The sequence below is a fragment of the Haemorhous mexicanus genome, chromosome 18 (genome assembly GCF_027477595.1).
Source record: "Haemorhous mexicanus isolate bHaeMex1 chromosome 18, bHaeMex1.pri, whole genome shotgun sequence".
In the NCBI taxonomy this organism is placed as follows: Eukaryota; Metazoa; Chordata; class Aves; order Passeriformes; family Fringillidae; genus Haemorhous; species Haemorhous mexicanus.
The window spans coordinates 7786119-7804071 of record NC_082358.1 but is presented as its reverse complement, the minus strand read 5'-3'; the positions used below and the strand labels follow the sequence as shown (position 1 = coordinate 7804071).

Sequence of the window (17953 nt, the reverse complement as noted above, 5' to 3'; positions counted from 1 at the left end):
AGATGGACAGAGCTCCTCCTGCTGTGGTGAGAGAGCTCTAGAGCCCAGACCAAGCCTTCATTTTAGGATCTGGACACCGAGCTGTATCCAAAAGCCATTCCCTTACAAACACCCTGTATAAAGTCAGAAGTTGCATTCCTAAGAGAGCTGCATCTCCTATGCCTCAGCACCTCCTGAGAAGCCTGAAGTGCTCTTGTGCAGAGGGGCAGAGAACCCTCCCCAGCCTCCCCTGCCAGAGCTGGGCTTGTGGCACAGCCCTAGGACACACAGGGACCACCATCACTCCCCTCCTTGCCTCCTGCTGCACTTCCTCTGGCCCTGAACACCAGCAAAAGTGACAAGAAAGGAAGGGCATGAGCCCAAAACAGGACAGGTGGAATCAAAGCTGCTGGCCCAGACAAAGGGCCATTTGGATAGGAATTAGAGGACAAAGTAAAATAAAAAAAGCACAAAATGGAATTCTTCCGCTTTGACAAATGTGGAGGGAATTGGGTTCTTTTAAGCCAATGTTTGGCAGATGCATGAATTATTTATCATTCAATATTGTGTGATTAAATGGAAAATTGAAGATGTTCATAGCTCTGTCTGCAACTTTCTACCTCTTGTGAAAGACTCCTCAAATTCCTACACAGAATAACAAGTGGGTATTATAGTGAGTCAGAAAGGTTCAAAGAAACCTCCTCCAATTTGCTTCTCAAGGTTCAAGGTCGTGTTCAGACTCAGTCCTCTGGTGAAATAAATACTATGGCAGGCACACAGCACTTTCAGGAAGGTCTCTTGCTGCTCACTCTTCTTCCCTATACATCTTAATCCTCTTAGCAATTTTGTCCTTGGAAATCCCTCAGTCTTCATGACAGGAGATCTGCAACCCCTCTTCACAGAAGGCATGAGGAAGTCCCTTTCCCTGACAGCACACTGGCATTTTGAGACTAAGACCAGGTCCCCACAGGATCCTCCACAATGAAGCTGAGAGGTTGTGAGGGAGGACAGAAGAGCAGCAAAAAAAAACAAGGACAAAACCTGGGGGGCTGCACCTGCAGTTTTCACAGCACTTTTCTGCAGTGTAACAAGATCATCTGGTTGAGCACAGCCCAGATTAGAAGCCTGTACCTACTTTCCACTGCAGATGCCTCTTTGAGTGCCTTTGGTCCAAGCTAAGTGGCTTCCTCAGCACCTCAGGACAAGCCTGCAGCAATAAACAGCTGTTAGGAAGGTGGAAGAATGAGTGTAATTAGTCTCCTTAACGCCAATTTCAGCTTGATCTCTCACACTTAAGAAAACTGTTACAACGATTTTCTTTTTTTCAGAGGAGCTCATTAAATAAAAATTAGAAACAAGATAGCATAATGGGTAAGAAAATTGTTTCTGCAACATCCTGCTAAAATCCAACACCACCCTGCCGACAGACAAGCTTTTCTGGCTTGGAAGAAGATGCTCCAAACCTTCCTATTCCCCAGGAATTCCTAAGCATCAGGAAGAAAAGAAGGAGTCTGGGTACCACAGGAATTTGGGAACCTGAAGCAGAATGGTGCACAGCCTCATCCCCCAGAGAGGAGGCAAACATGCTTTGCTAAGACTCAGCACTGTGCAGAACACTCCACCACAGCTGGCAGGAATCCCTGGCAGCTGAGTCTCCAACACAGGTAGCACATTTTGGCCAAGTCTGCTTGAAAGTCAACGTGTCCAAGAGAAGCCCAGCAAGGAGAGGGGCTGCCCAAATGATCAGAGCTCTCCCACATCCCTTCCTGGGTCCCTGAGGCTGCACGTCGAGCACAAACAGGCCAGCAATGAGCAGCATTCTTGAGAGCAACCCCCAGAGCACCACAGCCCCACAGGAGCCTCTGGATGTCACCCTGTAGACACTCACTGAAAACAAAGCCCATCTCCCCCTCACAAAGAACAAACAGGAGAGACCAGAGCCTCTTGCAGGGCCAGGGACCTACACACTGGAGCAGATGTGCCAGGAATACTCCGAGCACAGCGTGTGCCCACAAGCTGCAGATAACAGCTCCTGCAAAATAAAGGACTGACCTCCTTGTAAGCAACTTGCAGACAACAGCAACAGGCTAAATTTTGCATTCAACCATTAATGATTGATGCATTATTTATTTGGAATCATTTGCTTCATTCTACTAATCACACCACCACTACCAGCTCCTGACAATGAGCAGTGCTTGCAGTCATGTCCCAGGAGCCACTCGCTGCCCAGAGCAACTCCAACCAAGCTCGGTGGCCTCAGGGCTATTTCACCTCCCCAGGAAAACATCCAGCCTTTGCCCAAAGCTGCTCACTGCCCTGCAGACACCACATACCCTCTGATGGCCAGCATCTGGCACTGCTCACACTGCCCCAGGTCCAGAGGGAGCTGCTGAAAGCAGCTCCTGTCCACCAAGGGCTCACCTGCAGTCAGGAGAAACCAGCACCACACTCATGTTCTCCTGGCCCGAGCCCATCTTGCACTTTGAGCCCAGCCTCCTGTCATGGTTTAATTGCACAACAAGGTAACCACCACAAGTTTCTGCAAAATTCACGTGTCAATGGCCCAACTTGGGCCCCACCAAGAAGTCCTTCCTGGAAGGGCAAGCAGCCCCATAAAGAGAACCCACATGGAAACGAGATACCCCCAGAGCAGAGCAGCCCTTTGTCCCTCAGTGCCACAGCCCAGGATATCCCATTTGTGTCCCCCCAGGCACTCCTGTGCCACTTTGCAGGCAAAACCCACACAGCAGAGGGCATAGACACCCTTCCCCAGAGGAACCAGTCCTTTGGGAATGGACCAAGTGCAGGTGGGAGCTCTGGAGACAGGGACAGAGAGACCACAGGTCCCAGGTCACTTACATGCAAATGAAGAAGCATTTTAGCATCCAGTCTGGTAGAAATCAAATTTTGATGTCCTTCCATGCCCAGTAAATTCTGTTCACAAAGACCAAGGAAAAAAAAGGAAGCAAAAGCCTTAATAAATGCTGGAAGAGCAGGGAGCTCACACCAGCTCCCAGCCCAGCGTAGCTTAGGGATTATCTAGGCAATAGTTTATTTTTCTCTCCAGTATCATTTTCCCAGCTTGATCTCTACTGTCGCAGTATGATGGTTTCACCCCATTAGCCTTGCTTAAAAAAGTGATCCCAGGACTGTGAGTGTTATTGCCCACATAAATCAGGAGGCTTTGAATATGGAGCACCTTTAAATAAACAGCTGATGGAAGTGAAGTTCCGGGATCATTATTAATAGCTTTTCATTTCTGTGGCCGCTGTGCTGTGACATTCTTTCCCAGCAGAAAGCCTCCACTTCCTATCCCCAGCACATCTGATCCCACGGGTCCTGCAGCCAGGATGAATGACTGCACCTCTGTGTTAATTGCATCGCCCGCTCCACAAACGGAATGCTAATATTAACCAGCAAGAGGAGGAGAGTCTGCACACCAGGAGGGATGGGACAGTTCAGAGAGAGACACACCAGTCCCACTACTGTTTTGGTCTCTCTGAGCGCCACTGAGGGACCCCCAGCCAGCCCCGACATGGTGGGCAGCGGGGACGGGGCACTCTCCCGTGTCCCGGGGGCACAGAGGGCAGCCGGGCTGATCTCCTGCAGCAGAGGAGACGCTGGAACAACGACAGAAGATGAAGGGGCCGACTCTTAGCAGAGGTTAATCCAAGGTTTATTTCAGGAGCTCTGGGGAGCCCCTAAAGGCTCAGGGGTTCTCCTGCTGAGAGCCCCGGGAGAGATGCCAAGGTAACATTTAAAGGAAGGTGGAAACCTAAAGTAGGTAATTTTTCTTATTGGTCAGTAAATGTTAAGGGATGGATACTGGGAAATGGACATTTAGGACAGCGTATGGAGAAACACTTGGGGGGTTGACCCCTGGCCTCTGGCTAATCACTGGATGTCCTGGACCAAAAGTTCTAGATGGAGGGGATGGGATGCTGAGTGAGTGACAGAGAGCCAGGGTGGGGATTTGGGGATGATCTCAGCAAAGGAGAGGGATTACACAGGTAGAGGGAGGGGATACAATCTGGGGTAAACCCTTTGGGGAGAATAAGGGGATACAAAGACAAAACCATTATAAACCATAAAAACACAATACAACACTCTGCCTTTTCCAAGGCTGGTCCTTCCTCCTTCCCTCGAGGAAGGGCAAATCTTCCAATACACACCAGTAAATGTTACAACAGGTGACAAGGTCCTGTTCAATTTCTGTCCTGTCTGAAGTGCCTTGTACTGGACAGACACCAATTTTCTCTGCTCTGCCAGCAATATTACACCTCTCACAAGCCCCCTGTAAGCAAAATGATGCCACTCTCCACATTCCAAACAGCTTCAGGATGACTCCAAAGCAATACACACCCTTGGAGAAGCAGCCACCACAGAGCAGCCCCAACAGAACTTACAGGTACTGTTCAAAAATCTCACCTGGCCAGATCCAGTTTATTTTTATCCAACATGACTTCCCCAGGGAGAAATCACTCTCCTCCTCCACCTTCAGCTATCAGGGACTCTCCTGAGTGCTGCAGGAAGGTGCAGAGCAACAAGGGGCAGACAGACCTAAGGGCAGCAACAGCTAACACCACCCCCTTCCCCTTCCCAGGGTGGTGAGCCTGGGACAGGACTAGACATCCCAGCAAGGACCTTGGCCACCTGCTCTGGGAGCCCCTGGCTTTGCTCTCTGCTGCCAGCACTGACACATAGGTGCAGCCAGGTGGAATTCCCAAAATCTTCACGCACAGGACCCAGAGCTGCCAACCCTGCTGCATCCACAGATGGCATCTTCCCCCAGGTCTGTGGAGAGACCTAGTTTCTCCTCAGAAAGTGTGCTCAGGCTCTCTGAGGCACTTTGCCCAAAGAAAGAAGGAAATGATCCTGCTGACAGCCAGCTCCAGCAAAGTGACCAATGCAAGTGCTGGCAAAAAGGCTCCACAGTGCTCCAAGGTGCCCAGAAGAGGCTGGCACAGGTGTTACAGCCCTTTTACTGCAGAGACAAAACCAGAGGGTCCTGCTGCTACAGCCCACCCCCATCTCCTTCTGCTGTTCTTGAGTCATGACCTGCTCAAAGAGGGGGGAAGCAAATACCCCAAAACAGCCTGTTGCTGTTTGCAGGGACAGACTTTGCAACAGACATTTGCTGTACATAAACTCAAAGGGCTGCAAAGAGCAGCAAACCATGGGAACAGGTGATGGCTTTTGATTTTACTGCTTGCTCTTTTCCCAAATCCTGCTCTCAGCAAGGAGATTTGGGACACAGGCATAAATAACAGAAGGTTCACCTATGAGAGAGCTGAAGTGGAAGCATCAGAAAACTGGAGTGTGGCTGAACAAGGCTGAAGGAGACCACTACACACTGGAAGTACATTCCTTGGAGGACTTTAAGAGGGACAAAAAGTGTTAAATGTGTCTCCTAATTTCAGAGCCCTTTGCTAGCTCTGAATTTGATGGACTAGCACAGCAGAGACACATCCTTATGACAAGTCTGTGGGTCTCTGGATGTGATTCTGCAAGCCAGATACACCACCAACCCTCCTTCTGCAAGAAACTCTGACCACTTTGTCAAGTGAAGAAAAAGATTTGATTCCTCCTCCAGCACTCTCCCAGTGCTGTATTTGCAGACTGTGAACCAGCACCCAGCAGCCACACAGGGCCCTCAAGCACAGGAAATACAGTGGGAATCACACATGCAAAGCTCAGTGCATCATAGAAACTCTGCTTTCCAACCACCAGACTTCAGCATCCCGTTGAAGCATCACCTCTCAGCAGAGGCCAAATGTGCAAATTGCAGTTGAAAGGGAGAACATTTCTGAAAGCTTGAAGCACGTGAACACAGCTGACTGGAACAGAATCTGCAAGTAGCTTCACTTTAATGTCACTACCAAACCAACAGCACAAAGAGGAAGGGACAGACTGGGAGCCCTGGGAGCAACCACTCTGCTCAGCACAACTGATAAAGGGGGATTAATCATTCAGTTCCTCCATCAGGCACAGTGGTTCAGGGCTTTGGTGTAAAACTCCATCAAACAAGACAGGCATCTTCACTTCTGACATTCCTGGATGGACAGAGGACGCAGCATGAGGTTTTGCACAGGGCTTATTTCACAATCCAGCCCTTTACCTCTGACACTCCTGGAAACAGTGAGGCTGTGAGAATCTTCTCAACCCAGCACCAGGCTTTGAAGGGTCTTTCCTCATGTATCTGCACAAAGCTGGGACCTTGGGGCCTTGTACGTAGGTTCTAATGTTATTATTATCAAAAGGAATAAAGAGGGACACGGTGAAGTAAGAGGCAGCAAAGCAGCCCAGGCAACAAAGGGAGAAAGAAAGAGAGAGATTACAGCAGCAACGGGGAGGACAGAAAAGCAGATGGACAAAGTGCATGGGAAAGAATAGAGCAAGGGGATATACGTACACGTGAGCAAGCAGGATTGTGCTGGAAGATGTGGGAGCGTGGGCGTGCAGGAGAGGGCACAGACACTCACACAGGCAGGTGCAGCCATTTGCAGCTCCCAGTCCTCCTGCCCCAGCCCAGGCTGCCAGCCTGGCCCTGCTTCAGCAAGGCATCTCCCTGAGAACACCCAGGGCACACACAGAGCTCCCCTGACCCAGCCCTCTCCAGTCAGTGCAGCAGCCACTCTGACAGAGATCCCCACAACCAAACACAGACAGACAGACCCTGGCTCTGGGCACCCCCACTCCCCCCAAAGCAGTTCTGTGCCTGGAAGAGGGAGAAGAGGCAGGACACATGTACAGACACAGCCACCTTCCTGCATGGTTTTCCTCCAGCTTTGTCACCCTCATACACATTAACCCTTTGCGTCCTGCTCTGTCACTGCACTGCACACCCTTGCTTGCACTCCCTCTGTCCTCTGGGCTGCTTCACTTCTCTCTGCACACTCCTTCCCAGCTCCCTTGATGAAAGTCACATCAGAGCCCTTCACACAGCCCCAATCCCCAGTCCAGAGCCCACCACACCCAATCCATGCTGTCACTTGCACAAGTGATGAAATCCAAACTGCACATCACCCCTGAGTGCTGCCACACCGACCCCCAGGCCCCCACTGCTCCAGCTGGACACTGGGCTGTGCCAGCCATGACTGCAGCACCGACAAAACTGTGTCCTCCTCTCCATCCCACCACCTAACTCGGGCTGCTGGGCTGGCACCAACCTCAGGCAGAGCTTGGGAATCCAAAGCCAAGCAGTGTCCAACCAAGAAGCCATTCTAGCCCCTCTGGTCCTCTGAGTTGCTGTACATTTCTTGCCCCTCACCTCTCCCATCACACCTCACAGAGGTGTGACACCAAAACTCACACCTTGAACACACAGTCATGGTGATCCCAAAACAGAAAAGCAAGACACATCTGCCCTGAGCAGGGCTGATTACAGACCTTTGAGAGGTTCAGGACCAAGCCAGACACAAGCCTGCATCTGGGCACTCCTTGGGCCCCCACGGTCGAGGACACCAAGAGCATTCACTCATCAAACAGCTTTCCACATCTTGGTACACAGAGGCATGGCCAGACCTCACACACAAAAACATATAAAGCATAAAAAAGTTATCAAAGACTCCAGGCATTGTCTAGAAGAGGACAAAGGGAAAAAAAAAGAAAGCTATTTCTATATATACTTGGGAAGCACCAGATAGCCCAGTGATGGACTAGATATAAAAAAGATTGAGATGAGTCTCAGTCCCAGCCTTTGATCTCTCACAAGGGAAATGCATGTGCTGCCTTCTGGAAACCAGGACCAGACATTGTGTCCTACCTCTGCCTAAGCCCAGCTCAGCTGCAGTTTAAAGAAAAGGCCTTCCAGCCTGGTGCTTCTCAGTCCCTCCTTCTCGTTTCTATTTCACAGCAGATTGTCACAATGTTGACAGTGCTTACTATAAGCAATACAAGCTCAGCTGCAGGATTTTCTCCTTCTGGGACAGCCTAAGGTTTGGAAAATGCCTCCCTAGAAGCAACAAACTTGACTGGAGCCTGTGGCCAGGAGCTGAAGGCAGATGCTGAGCAGCAGCCCTGAGCAGTCCCAGGTCAGACCCTGTCCTGCCAGCTGCAGCCCTCTGAAGGACTGAGGATCATTTACAGGAGCTCACCACTGACACACAGTCCTGCTTACCAAGGCTTGCTTTCCAGCACTCTGTTGTTTCTCCAGCTTCTTCCAGCACACACCATGCCTGGCAGCACCCCACACCTCTGTCCTCATCAGCCTGAGGGTGCCTTGGCCAGCACATCCACAGGACAGAGGCTCCATCTCCTGCTGCCCAGGTCTGGCAAGGATTTTTTCCCAAGGCATCTCCCTCAGTATGAGCACTAAAAGGTGTTTACCTGTATTGGGTATGGCTGGGAGGGAATTAATTAGCTTTGCTTGGTGCTGAGTTTCACCTTTGTAACCAAAACAAAACTGGTAACACACTGATATTTTAGCTACTGCCAAACGGTGTTTGCAGTGTTAAAGCCTTCTCTGCTTCTCACCATGTCCCCAGCAAACAGACTGGGGTGCACAAGAGTTTGGGAGTGGATTACCCAGATCAAACACGAAGACACCCTGTACCATCATCATGCTCAGCAACAAAAAGGGAGAGGAGGGATCTTGGGGGGGTTTTGCCACCCACAGCTCAGGAACTCCTGCTCATCAGTCTGTGCAGAGAAGGCAGTGAGTGTTTGCCTTTGCATCCCTTGTTTTCTTTCTCTCTTCTTCCACTTTCATTTATTAAACCATTTTTATCTCAACCCACACATTTTCTTGCTTTTACTCTTCCTTTCCTTTTCCCATGACCCACTTGGGAATGAGGGAGTGAATAATTGGCTGTGTGGGGCTTAGCTCCTTACCAAGGCTGTCCCACAACAGGCCCAGAACACTTGGCTGCACCAGTACAGGCCACATTCACAGGCAGAGCAGAGGAAATCAGACTGAACCCTTCCAAGGGCACTAACCAGAAAGCAGCAGAGAGGCAGAGGGACAAGCTGCTATTCTCCATTCTCCCTGCATGCTTTGAGCCTCTCAGTCCTGTGACAAGAGCTCACATCTCCAGTTCTGGAGCAGCCAAGCACCACCCCACTTCCCATCTAATCCACTGGAACACATTAGCACTCTAGGTGCAAAACCAATTAAAGCTTCAGCTGATGCTTCCAGCATCCTTCCCACTAGACACAAATCTCCCATTACACAAAAACAAACCACTTTTTCAGAGAAAAATCCATAAATGCTCACCTGTGGTGGCTACTCCAGCTGGGGAGGGTTTAGTGCCTGCATCCACTCCCTATGTCCATCACATTGTGGTACCAAGAACAGGAGCAGCATCTTCTGTCAGCACAACAGTTAGTCCTCTAGGCATGACTGAAGAGCTCCAGCTCAAAACCCCTTGTCTGCCTTCACTAATCCATTGCCAGCTCCTGGGCAAGACCATGGCTTGATGATGATGTCTCCATCTGCAGGGTCAGCCACAGCCCCTGGTCACTCGTGCCATGGGGACTCACAGTGGCAGCCCCAGTCCTCTGCACACCTGGGGCTTGTCCCCTGCCCACGCATCCAGCTGGCCAAGGCACTGCCATCAGCTCTGCCACACCTGCCACCGAGGCTGCTCCTGTCCTGCATCAAGCTGGGCCACGCCAGACCCACCCAAGGGCTCACCTGAGAGATGAATCTGGGCAACAAAGCAGAAAAGAGGGATTTGGCAAGGACACAGTCACTCAGCCTCAGTGAGACCACAGAGCCACTGCCCAATGGAGGACGCTATTCTCAGCTCACCTCTCAGATTAATTGGTTAATTGGCACGGCGGGCTGCGCACCGGAACGGAGGAACGGAGGAAGGCTGGCTCCCTCTGCCGGCACCGGCCCGACCGGGAGCCCCCCGTCCGCGTCCGCCCCCGGTACCGGGAGCAGCCGGAGCCCGCCCCGGCACCGCTGACATGAACAAGTTTATAGGATAACTCAGTAAATCGATGTTTGCCCTGTTTGTTGGATGTTAAATGTTGATTACCCAGCTGAATGTGTTGATTCTGTTGACTGTCAGTGGTGTTGGTCACCTCACCCAGCGGCCCCCCTTGCCCGTGCGTTTTTTTCCCGAAATGGCTTTAGCCGTAGAGAAGGTGACGTCACGTGTGTAACAGGTGAATTGAGACACAAGGAACCATTCGAGAGAAGAACACCCTAAAAAGATGAGCCAACTTGCGGTGTAAGAGACTGAGTGACATGTCCTGCTCGGGAACTGTTGCTCTATTCCATCGGTGTGTTAGGGTTGTCACCATGACCTGACAAGAACAGGACCAGGATGAGGATTTCAGATGACGAGCTTTGTAGTTTTCCTAGGCACGCCCGTGAGGACGGAAGTCCCAGCTCTGCTACACAGCAAAGCTGCCTACCTCCTCCTCCACGTCACCGAAGGGAGCAGCAGCGCTGTGTGCAGCCCCTCGGGCCACCACCCAGAGCTGATTTCATAAATAAAGGTGCTAAAAAAGGAGCAGGTCTCCTTGCCCTTTTTTTACTACACTTTGGGGGCTCGCCTTACTACACCACCACAACACCCCAGAGTTGCCACGGCAAGGATTCAGGGTGCCCAGGGAACGGGTGCCCTGCCTCAGGACAGTATTGCTGCTGCAGGAGGTATTTTGGAAAAAACACCGTGCCACTGGGAAACAGCCCGGGAGGGCTGTAGCAAACGGGTGTTCAGCTGACTTTTAAAAAGTTTAAGCAGGGATGTAATTTCTTAAGGACTCTGCTGATGCTCAGCTATTCCTACCTGCCATCAAAAGGTTTAGCTGTATTTCATAAGTGGGAAGGCAGCCAAGCTCAGAAAGCTGGTGAAGTCCAGCTCTCAAAGCAATGCCTCCCTCCTCACCTGTCTGTCCTCGACCTTCCAGACTCCAGTGGCAAGGGAAACAATTCCCTGTCCACACAGGCACAACGCTGTCACATGTCAATGGCCACATACCTAGATGGGGCCACAACAATAGCAAAGAAATCACATTTCCACACAGCTAAAAACACTGAATAGTGAATTTGCAGAAAGATTCAAGGGTAACTCTGCAGTTTGGTAGTGGGGGGGAGCAAAACAGTTTCCTGTCCCAGGTTAACAAGATGATTTCCTCACTATTAGTATGTGCACAACTCAAACTGATTCTCTCCAGAGAGGGTGATGAGGACAGGAGGAGGTGCTCGGAGCTTAGGAGCCACTTTTAATGACAAGGATTATTGGAGAAACAGCATTTTGGGGATTTGGGATTCCAGGAAGAAGCTGCAGTAGGAGCAGAGGGAGATAATCCCAGTGTGACAGACAGAGACGCAAGGAAGCGGCACGGGAGAAGGGAGTGTGGCATCCCCAGGCACACACAGAAGTTACTCTTTGGCTCAAGGGAACATCCATTCCAGAGCAGCAAGCTGCCAGAACAAGGGTCTGGCCCGCATCTTCCAGCTCTTTTCCCTCCTGGGATGGCCAGACCAGTATGGTTTCTCTGGACCAGCCAAACCTTTATCTGTCCTTGCTGACTCTGGCCAACAGTGGGGCCAGAGGCTCCATCTGCCCCACAGGGCAGAGGATCAGGCTCTCTGGCCAGCCTGTGAGCTAACAGCCAGCCAGGGGTACCCAGACTCTGCCCAAAAGGCAGCAGAGGGGCACCGAGGGGCCAGACCCAGGCCAGGGCCAAGGGGACACAGCCCAGGGTACCCAGCTCCAACACCTCTCAGGTGGGCATGGGGCCCTTCCTGGGCTGGTGTCTGCCTGCACACAGCTCACCAGAGCACAGGGAAGGGCAGCAGTGCTCAAGGAGGAGTCCAGAGACAGACAGGTATCACCTGCAGAGGCTGTGCTGGGTCCCCAGGGGCTGCCACACACAGCACTGGGGATGGAGCTGCCCAAAGCCTGTGGCTGCAGCACCCAGGAGGGGCTGCTTGCTGCACAGACCTGGACAGCTCACCTGTGGGAACGAGCTCCCTCCTGCCAGGCCAGTATTGTGACCACATCTCACCCTCCTGCTCTGACTCTCTTTTTGCCATCAAAACCTCAGGGAAGTGCCAGTTTACCAAAGCAGTGTTCAGCTCCTGTGCTCACTCCCACAGCTGCTGTTTCCAAATGTCTCACTCACAGCCTTGGTCTGCAGGTTGAACACCACTACCTGTACCCACACTCACACATGGGCTCCTGCCAAAAGGCAGTCAGACCTTTCAAGGCTCCATTTATTGCCCAAGATGTTTCTATGGCGACTACCTTCACATCCCATCATTGGCTGTGGAAAGCTTCTGGCCATCAGCAGCTTCAGGTGAGCTGAGGGCCTCGAGCTTCAAGTCACCTGCAGTTGTTAATGCCACTGGCTACAGCCAATTGGGAAGAGATTTACAAAGCCCCAGGTGAAGAGGCAATGGTGAGTATGGCACTGTCAAAGAGGAGTGAGCCCATGTCTCCTTCCCCTTGGTGTTCTCTCGAGTCCTGTAGCAGGGAGGAGCAACAGAGAGGGGCGGGGGGTGTCTGCAAAAGAGTATTGGACAAACAGTTCTGCTTTCACGATTCCCTGAAGGATTTCCCAATCAGCAAAGCTCCCAGTACTGCCACAACCAAAGCACAGGACCACTTCAGCCCAAGCAGTGACCGGCCCTGGCACACCAGTGCCCTATCCAGAGTCAGGATGCTCCCAGCTCTGCTCCTATGGGGCACCTCACTAAATGCTCCTACAGGGCAGCCACAAATCCGTGGGTGCTTCACCTCCATCAAAGCCTCAGCTTCCATCATGAGCCAGGCAGGGCCAAATTCAGCACATGTGACAGCAGTGACAGTGTGAGACAAGCAAGGTGGCTCTGTCTGGGGAGCAGACCCTGCCCACAACAGTGTGACAGCAGTGCTAACAGGCACTTAGCCCAGAGGAGTGGGCTAAAGAGTGTGAGCTAAGGCATGGCTCTCCCACAAGAGAAATGAGGAGGTGCAGCACTGAGCAGAGTCAAAACGGAATGAGTTCTGTTGGGTTTATTTTCTCCAGGCTCATGGATGGCACTGCCAGAGCAAGGCAGTGAGTAAAAGCAGGACAGCAGAACAGGGCACAGCAAGTACAGATTTCTCAGACAAGAGCAGGAGGGCACAACTGGGAACACAGAAGTGCTGCCCTTCCTGCAATGAGTATTGCAACCTTGCCTTGTGCTTAGTGAGCTATCCTGAGATGGGGCACCCAGCAGAAAGGAGACACTTTCTGGAAAGCACCTTGATTTTCAGCTTGTAGGTGTAGCAGCAATGAATGATCCAGTCAAACCTGGCCCTTGGGCTGGAGCAGATGGTCCAGCTCTGGGCTGGAGCACAGATGGACCAGCTTTGGGCTGGCTGCCTCTCCTATGCCCAAGGGCACAACTACACCTGCTTTCAAGAAGAAAAACGCAGGGGCCTCAGCTTAGCAGGGTCTGTCCCCCACCTTTTAGGCAAAGATGCCTTCTAGGAGGTCTGGAGAGAGCTACCCCCAGGTGACACTGGTGTGTGCCCTCACCACCACTGAGGCTGGGTCAGCAGTGTGGAAGCGGCTGAGACAGCACCTGGAAACCTGTTTGAACACAAAAGCCATGCCCAGCCACCGAGGCACAGGCACCCCAGACAACCCACGTGCTGTGAACAGTCTCTCCTTGTGCTCCCACCTCCCAGCACAGCCCTGCACTCCTGTTTGCTGCACATGCACCAGGAAACATCAACAGCTAAGGGAGCTCTGGGGCTGCCGTGAGCCCCACACCCAGCTGCCAGCTGCCACTTGCTCAGGGCCACAGTGTCCCTCAGAAAAAGGTGCTGTGATGCCAAAGAGCTGAGACATCCATTTGCAAGAAGAATTCCAACCACACCGCGAGAGGATCTGAGGAACAGCATCACCAAGAAGACCCACAGCTAGACCTAGACCCTCGGCAGGAATCCCAGCCAGCCCTGTGGGGTAACAAAAGGCACACACTGCTGGAGAAAGATCCACTTTTGCTACCCAGAACCAGCACAAAAATGGCATCCAACAACCATTCCCCAACAGGATAAAACAGAGCTCCCTTCTTCCTGCCGCAGCCCAAAGGACAGTAAAAAGAAAGAAAAACACAAGAGATACAGAGCCAGGCTGAAGTAAGGTCTGGACTAGTCTCTGAAAGCAGAGTTGTTGTAAAGGATAAAATTAAAAATTACTGTAATGTGCTGTATTCCTTTTATGGACTTCGCAAATAATAGAAAGTGATGACTAAATGAAAAAGAAACCGTGAACTAACTGGGAGGATGGGTCTCTGCAGTGGCTGCCAGCAGGAGCAGGGAGCCCCATGCCTGAGCCCTCCACAGCTCTCCAGAGCAGAAACTAACCCACAAACTGGACACAACTGCAGAGTCAGATGTCCCACAGAGCTGAGCAGGCAGTGGACACCCAGCTCATGTTGGGTGAACAGCTGAGTTCCAAGTCCAACCCCAAGCTCCAAGTCTGCAGCAATTTGCTGTCAAAATCCAGCCACAAAGACTTGGCTTTTCTGCTGGGGTAGAGCAGGGACTTCACAAGTGACACAGCTCACAGGGACGTGCAGACATGAGCCCTGAGAATGCTCCAGCAGCCAAGCCAAAGGACAGAGCTCTGTGCCCTCACCTGCAGCCCAGGGCAGCCACACACCTGGGAGCAAGGTGACACAGGGGACCCTGCTCCCCGCAGAGCCAGGAGCACACGAGTGCTGAGGGCACGGGCAGGACATTCACAGAGCAACAAACAGCCTGAGGCTAAGCTGGTGACATCCCTCCCCATCAGGCACCCCTTCCACAAAGAAACACCACGGGATAAACTGGTGGTAGAGACAAAAGAGATCCTGAGAACAGCAAGGAGCTGTACACCGTGTCCACCTACAACCTCGGGCAAGCAATCTGCTTGGGATTCACACCCACCTCATCTTTACATGTAATTTTTCAAGAAAGCAGATCACTCAAAATGGCCTGTGCCTCAGGATATGCATGGACTTATCTGCAGAGAAGTGTCATTGCTTGTAAACCCGAACACAGTTGCATAACCACATGGTTAAAAGATAACAACACAAATTCATACATGGCTGTATCCTTGTGCACAAATACTCTTCAGCGACATGATGTCAGAAGAACCCAAGTGTCACCACGCCATTTCTTTTTCAAACTGCTTTCCTTTACTTTTAAAATGTGGGCTTTTAAAATATAAAAGCTAATTATTTGAAAAAAATATGTAATTGTACTTTAAAGGACTAGCAGCAGATTAAATCCCACCTGAAGTCCAGTTTTGTTTCAAAGCTTTCACAAACAATCTAATCCTTCTAATGAAATAAAGTCTGTGGGTTGAAAAAGGGGCTTCAAATAAACAAACACTCCCTCTGCAACGTTTCCAGCCAAATTTTACTGCTATGGGATAGTGATTATGAGCTCAAAAGTAAAATTTGCTACAAAAAAAAGCCTTGCTAGCTCAATATTATTTTTAATGTGCAAAAAAAACCCCAAAAGCTGACAAGACAACATAAACAACAAACAGTAAATTATGACCCTTTTCTCATAATCCTTACACACAAGAAAGAACGATTACTTTTTCAAACATGACATTTAAATCATGAAAATAAAATATTTTTTGGGATGGAGCTCAGAAGAATAGGACTTTAACTGTTATTTTTAACCCAAAGACAACCTTTTCTTTCCTTTTTTTTTTCCCGGAGGCTTGCTAGCTTCTTTTGAAAAAGAGTTTTAAAACTGACCTTGTTCCAGTAGCCACTTCTCTGTCATAGGTATGAAATCGCCATATCATATTATAAAGTGTCAATGCACCAAAAAGCAAAGGGCATTTTTTTTTCAGAAGGAACAAAACTGGCTTTTTTACCTATGAAACAGCACATACTTTTTCTTTCATGAGCCCACCAATTTCAGCACTGTATTATTCGTCAGCTGGCATTTCATACAGAGACCAAACCTCACTTGATCTGACCCTCACCTCACTGGAGCAGAGACGTATGTGAGACAAAAGTCAGCACAGAATCTGGGCCACCTTATTTAGATTTCAGCGGGCTCTACCCTGTGCTACTCTCAGGGTTTTGTCAACATTTCAGGGAATTCATCAATGAGCAGCACAACCACCTTTTGGCCTTGAACACAAACAAACACAGCACCAGCACAGAGGAGCCGTTCCAGACTTAAAGCCAGAGAAACAATTTGTTTTCAGCATTTAAAAACTGATGTACCAGGACAATGATCTCCAACCCTGATAATTGTTTGCTGCAAATACTCATTACCCAGTGCTCTTGAAAGAAGTGGAGAGCATCCATCAGCTTCATAGGGAAAACATGGCAAAACCCAGGTTCTCAGCTGGGCATGCAATCTGTGAGTACAGAGACTGCAGGCTTCAGCCATGCTCTGTGCATTGGGTACTCTGAAGAGACAGAAACAGGTCCCAAAGAAACAGTCATGAGCTGGGATTTCCTCAGTGGTATGCAAGACTGTGTTGCAACAGACCGCATTTTAACAGCGGACCAGCCCGGGAGCAGGGACAGAGAGGCACACTCCCCCATTTATTTCCTCAGGCCATGCAAACAAGCTCTGGAGAACCAGAGCTCTGCACCCATCCTTCGTAGCCCTCTCAGGTCCAGAGGGTCCCCTGAGGTGCACTGCACTGTCCTATGAAGTTATGTCTGAACTCCCGAGCCTGCCCCTCCTCGCCGCTATCTACACCATCACCCCCGCAACTGGTCTTGCTCATGCATAGAACCAGGTTAGATGAGAAGACAAGGCAAATGTCCCCAGACTGAGCAGGATGTTAGAACTGTCAGAAACCAAAGAAAAATGAAGAGGCATCAGCTGCATCCCTCCACTCCCAGACCCACGGCAGTGCCCGCAGGAGCCCAGGGCGGGCTCCCCGGCGAGCGGCACCTGGCGGGGCAGCGCTGGGCCAGGGCACGCTGGGGAGCAGATGCGGCTGCAGATCCCGCTCCCAGAAGGCCTGTGCACAGCCGGTTGGGAACCACATTTTAAATGAGGAAAGTGCTAGTTTTAGAACAGTTATTTTTAGTTTGTTGTTAGAAAAAAATGTGGCTCTGTGAAGGGAGATGCTACCCGGCCGGCTCTAAGGGCTCCCGCTGCGTTCCTCGGGCATAGCAGCCACACATCCAGAGGCGCCCAAAGCAAATTCCGTGCGGAATGGGCACGGAATGGGTACGAAAGCTCAGTTCTCAGCGAGAGAAATGGGGAGATGGATCTTGGGTAGGAAGGAGCCCGAAGAGGATGTTTTAAGATACCACCGGTTTAAAAAGGAGCTGCAGCTCTTCAAGCACCGGACTGTTTAATTGAAGGGTGTGCACGGACCCGCAGCTGGCGCGGCCGTGCCGGTGGCATCAAACCTCTGGCTTCGCCCGCCGACACCAAGGAGACCGGGGCACTCCGGGGCACCCCGGGGCCCGGGACTGCCCGGCCCGAGGCGGCGGCGACCCCGGGGCCGGGCCGAGCCCGCGCTCACCCGCGGGGAGCGCCCGCCGCAGCCCCGCCGAGCGGCGGCAAAGTTTGCGGCGCGGCGAGGGACGGAGAAGTTGGGCTCCCCCGCCGCCCCCGAGCCCCCGCCCGCGCCGGCTCTTACCTGGGGCGGCGGCCGCGGCGGCTCCCCCGCGCCGGGCGCTCGGCCTCCCGCGGCATCCTGCGCGGCGCCCGCCGGCGCGGCCCCGGCGCGGAGCGGAGCGCAGCCCCCGCAGCCGGGCACGGAGCGGAGCGCAGCCCCGGCGCCCCGGCACGGAGCGGAGCGGAGCCCCGGCAGCAGGGCACGGAGCGCAGCCCCGGCAGCGGGGTACGGAGCGGATCTCAGCCTCGGCAGCCGGGCACGGAGCGGATCGCAGCTCGGGCAGCCGGGCACGGAGCGGAGCGGAGCCCCTGCGCCCCGGCACGGAGCGGATCGCAGCCCCGGCAGCAGCGCGGAGCCCCGAGCGGCGGCGGCGGCGAGCGGAGCCGGTGCTGGCACCGGGCGGGCAGGGCGCAGGCGGGGCGCGGGCGGCGGGTGCGCGGCGGGG

The 17953-nt window shown here is 52.1% G+C and overlaps 1 protein-coding gene across 2 annotated transcripts in view; it reads right to left on the bottom strand.

Annotated features, from left to right (window-relative positions):
- CDH22 (cadherin 22) overlaps nucleotides 1–17579 on the bottom strand; it is a 77590-nt gene extending 60011 nt beyond the window's left edge. For both annotated transcript variants that reach the window (XM_059862744.1, XM_059862746.1), the window contains exon 1: nucleotides 17530–17579. The gene's annotated coding sequence lies outside the window, so the exon portion shown is untranslated. The remainder of the gene's footprint in view (nucleotides 1–17529) is intronic.
- Nucleotides 17580–17953: the final 374 nt, after the last annotated feature.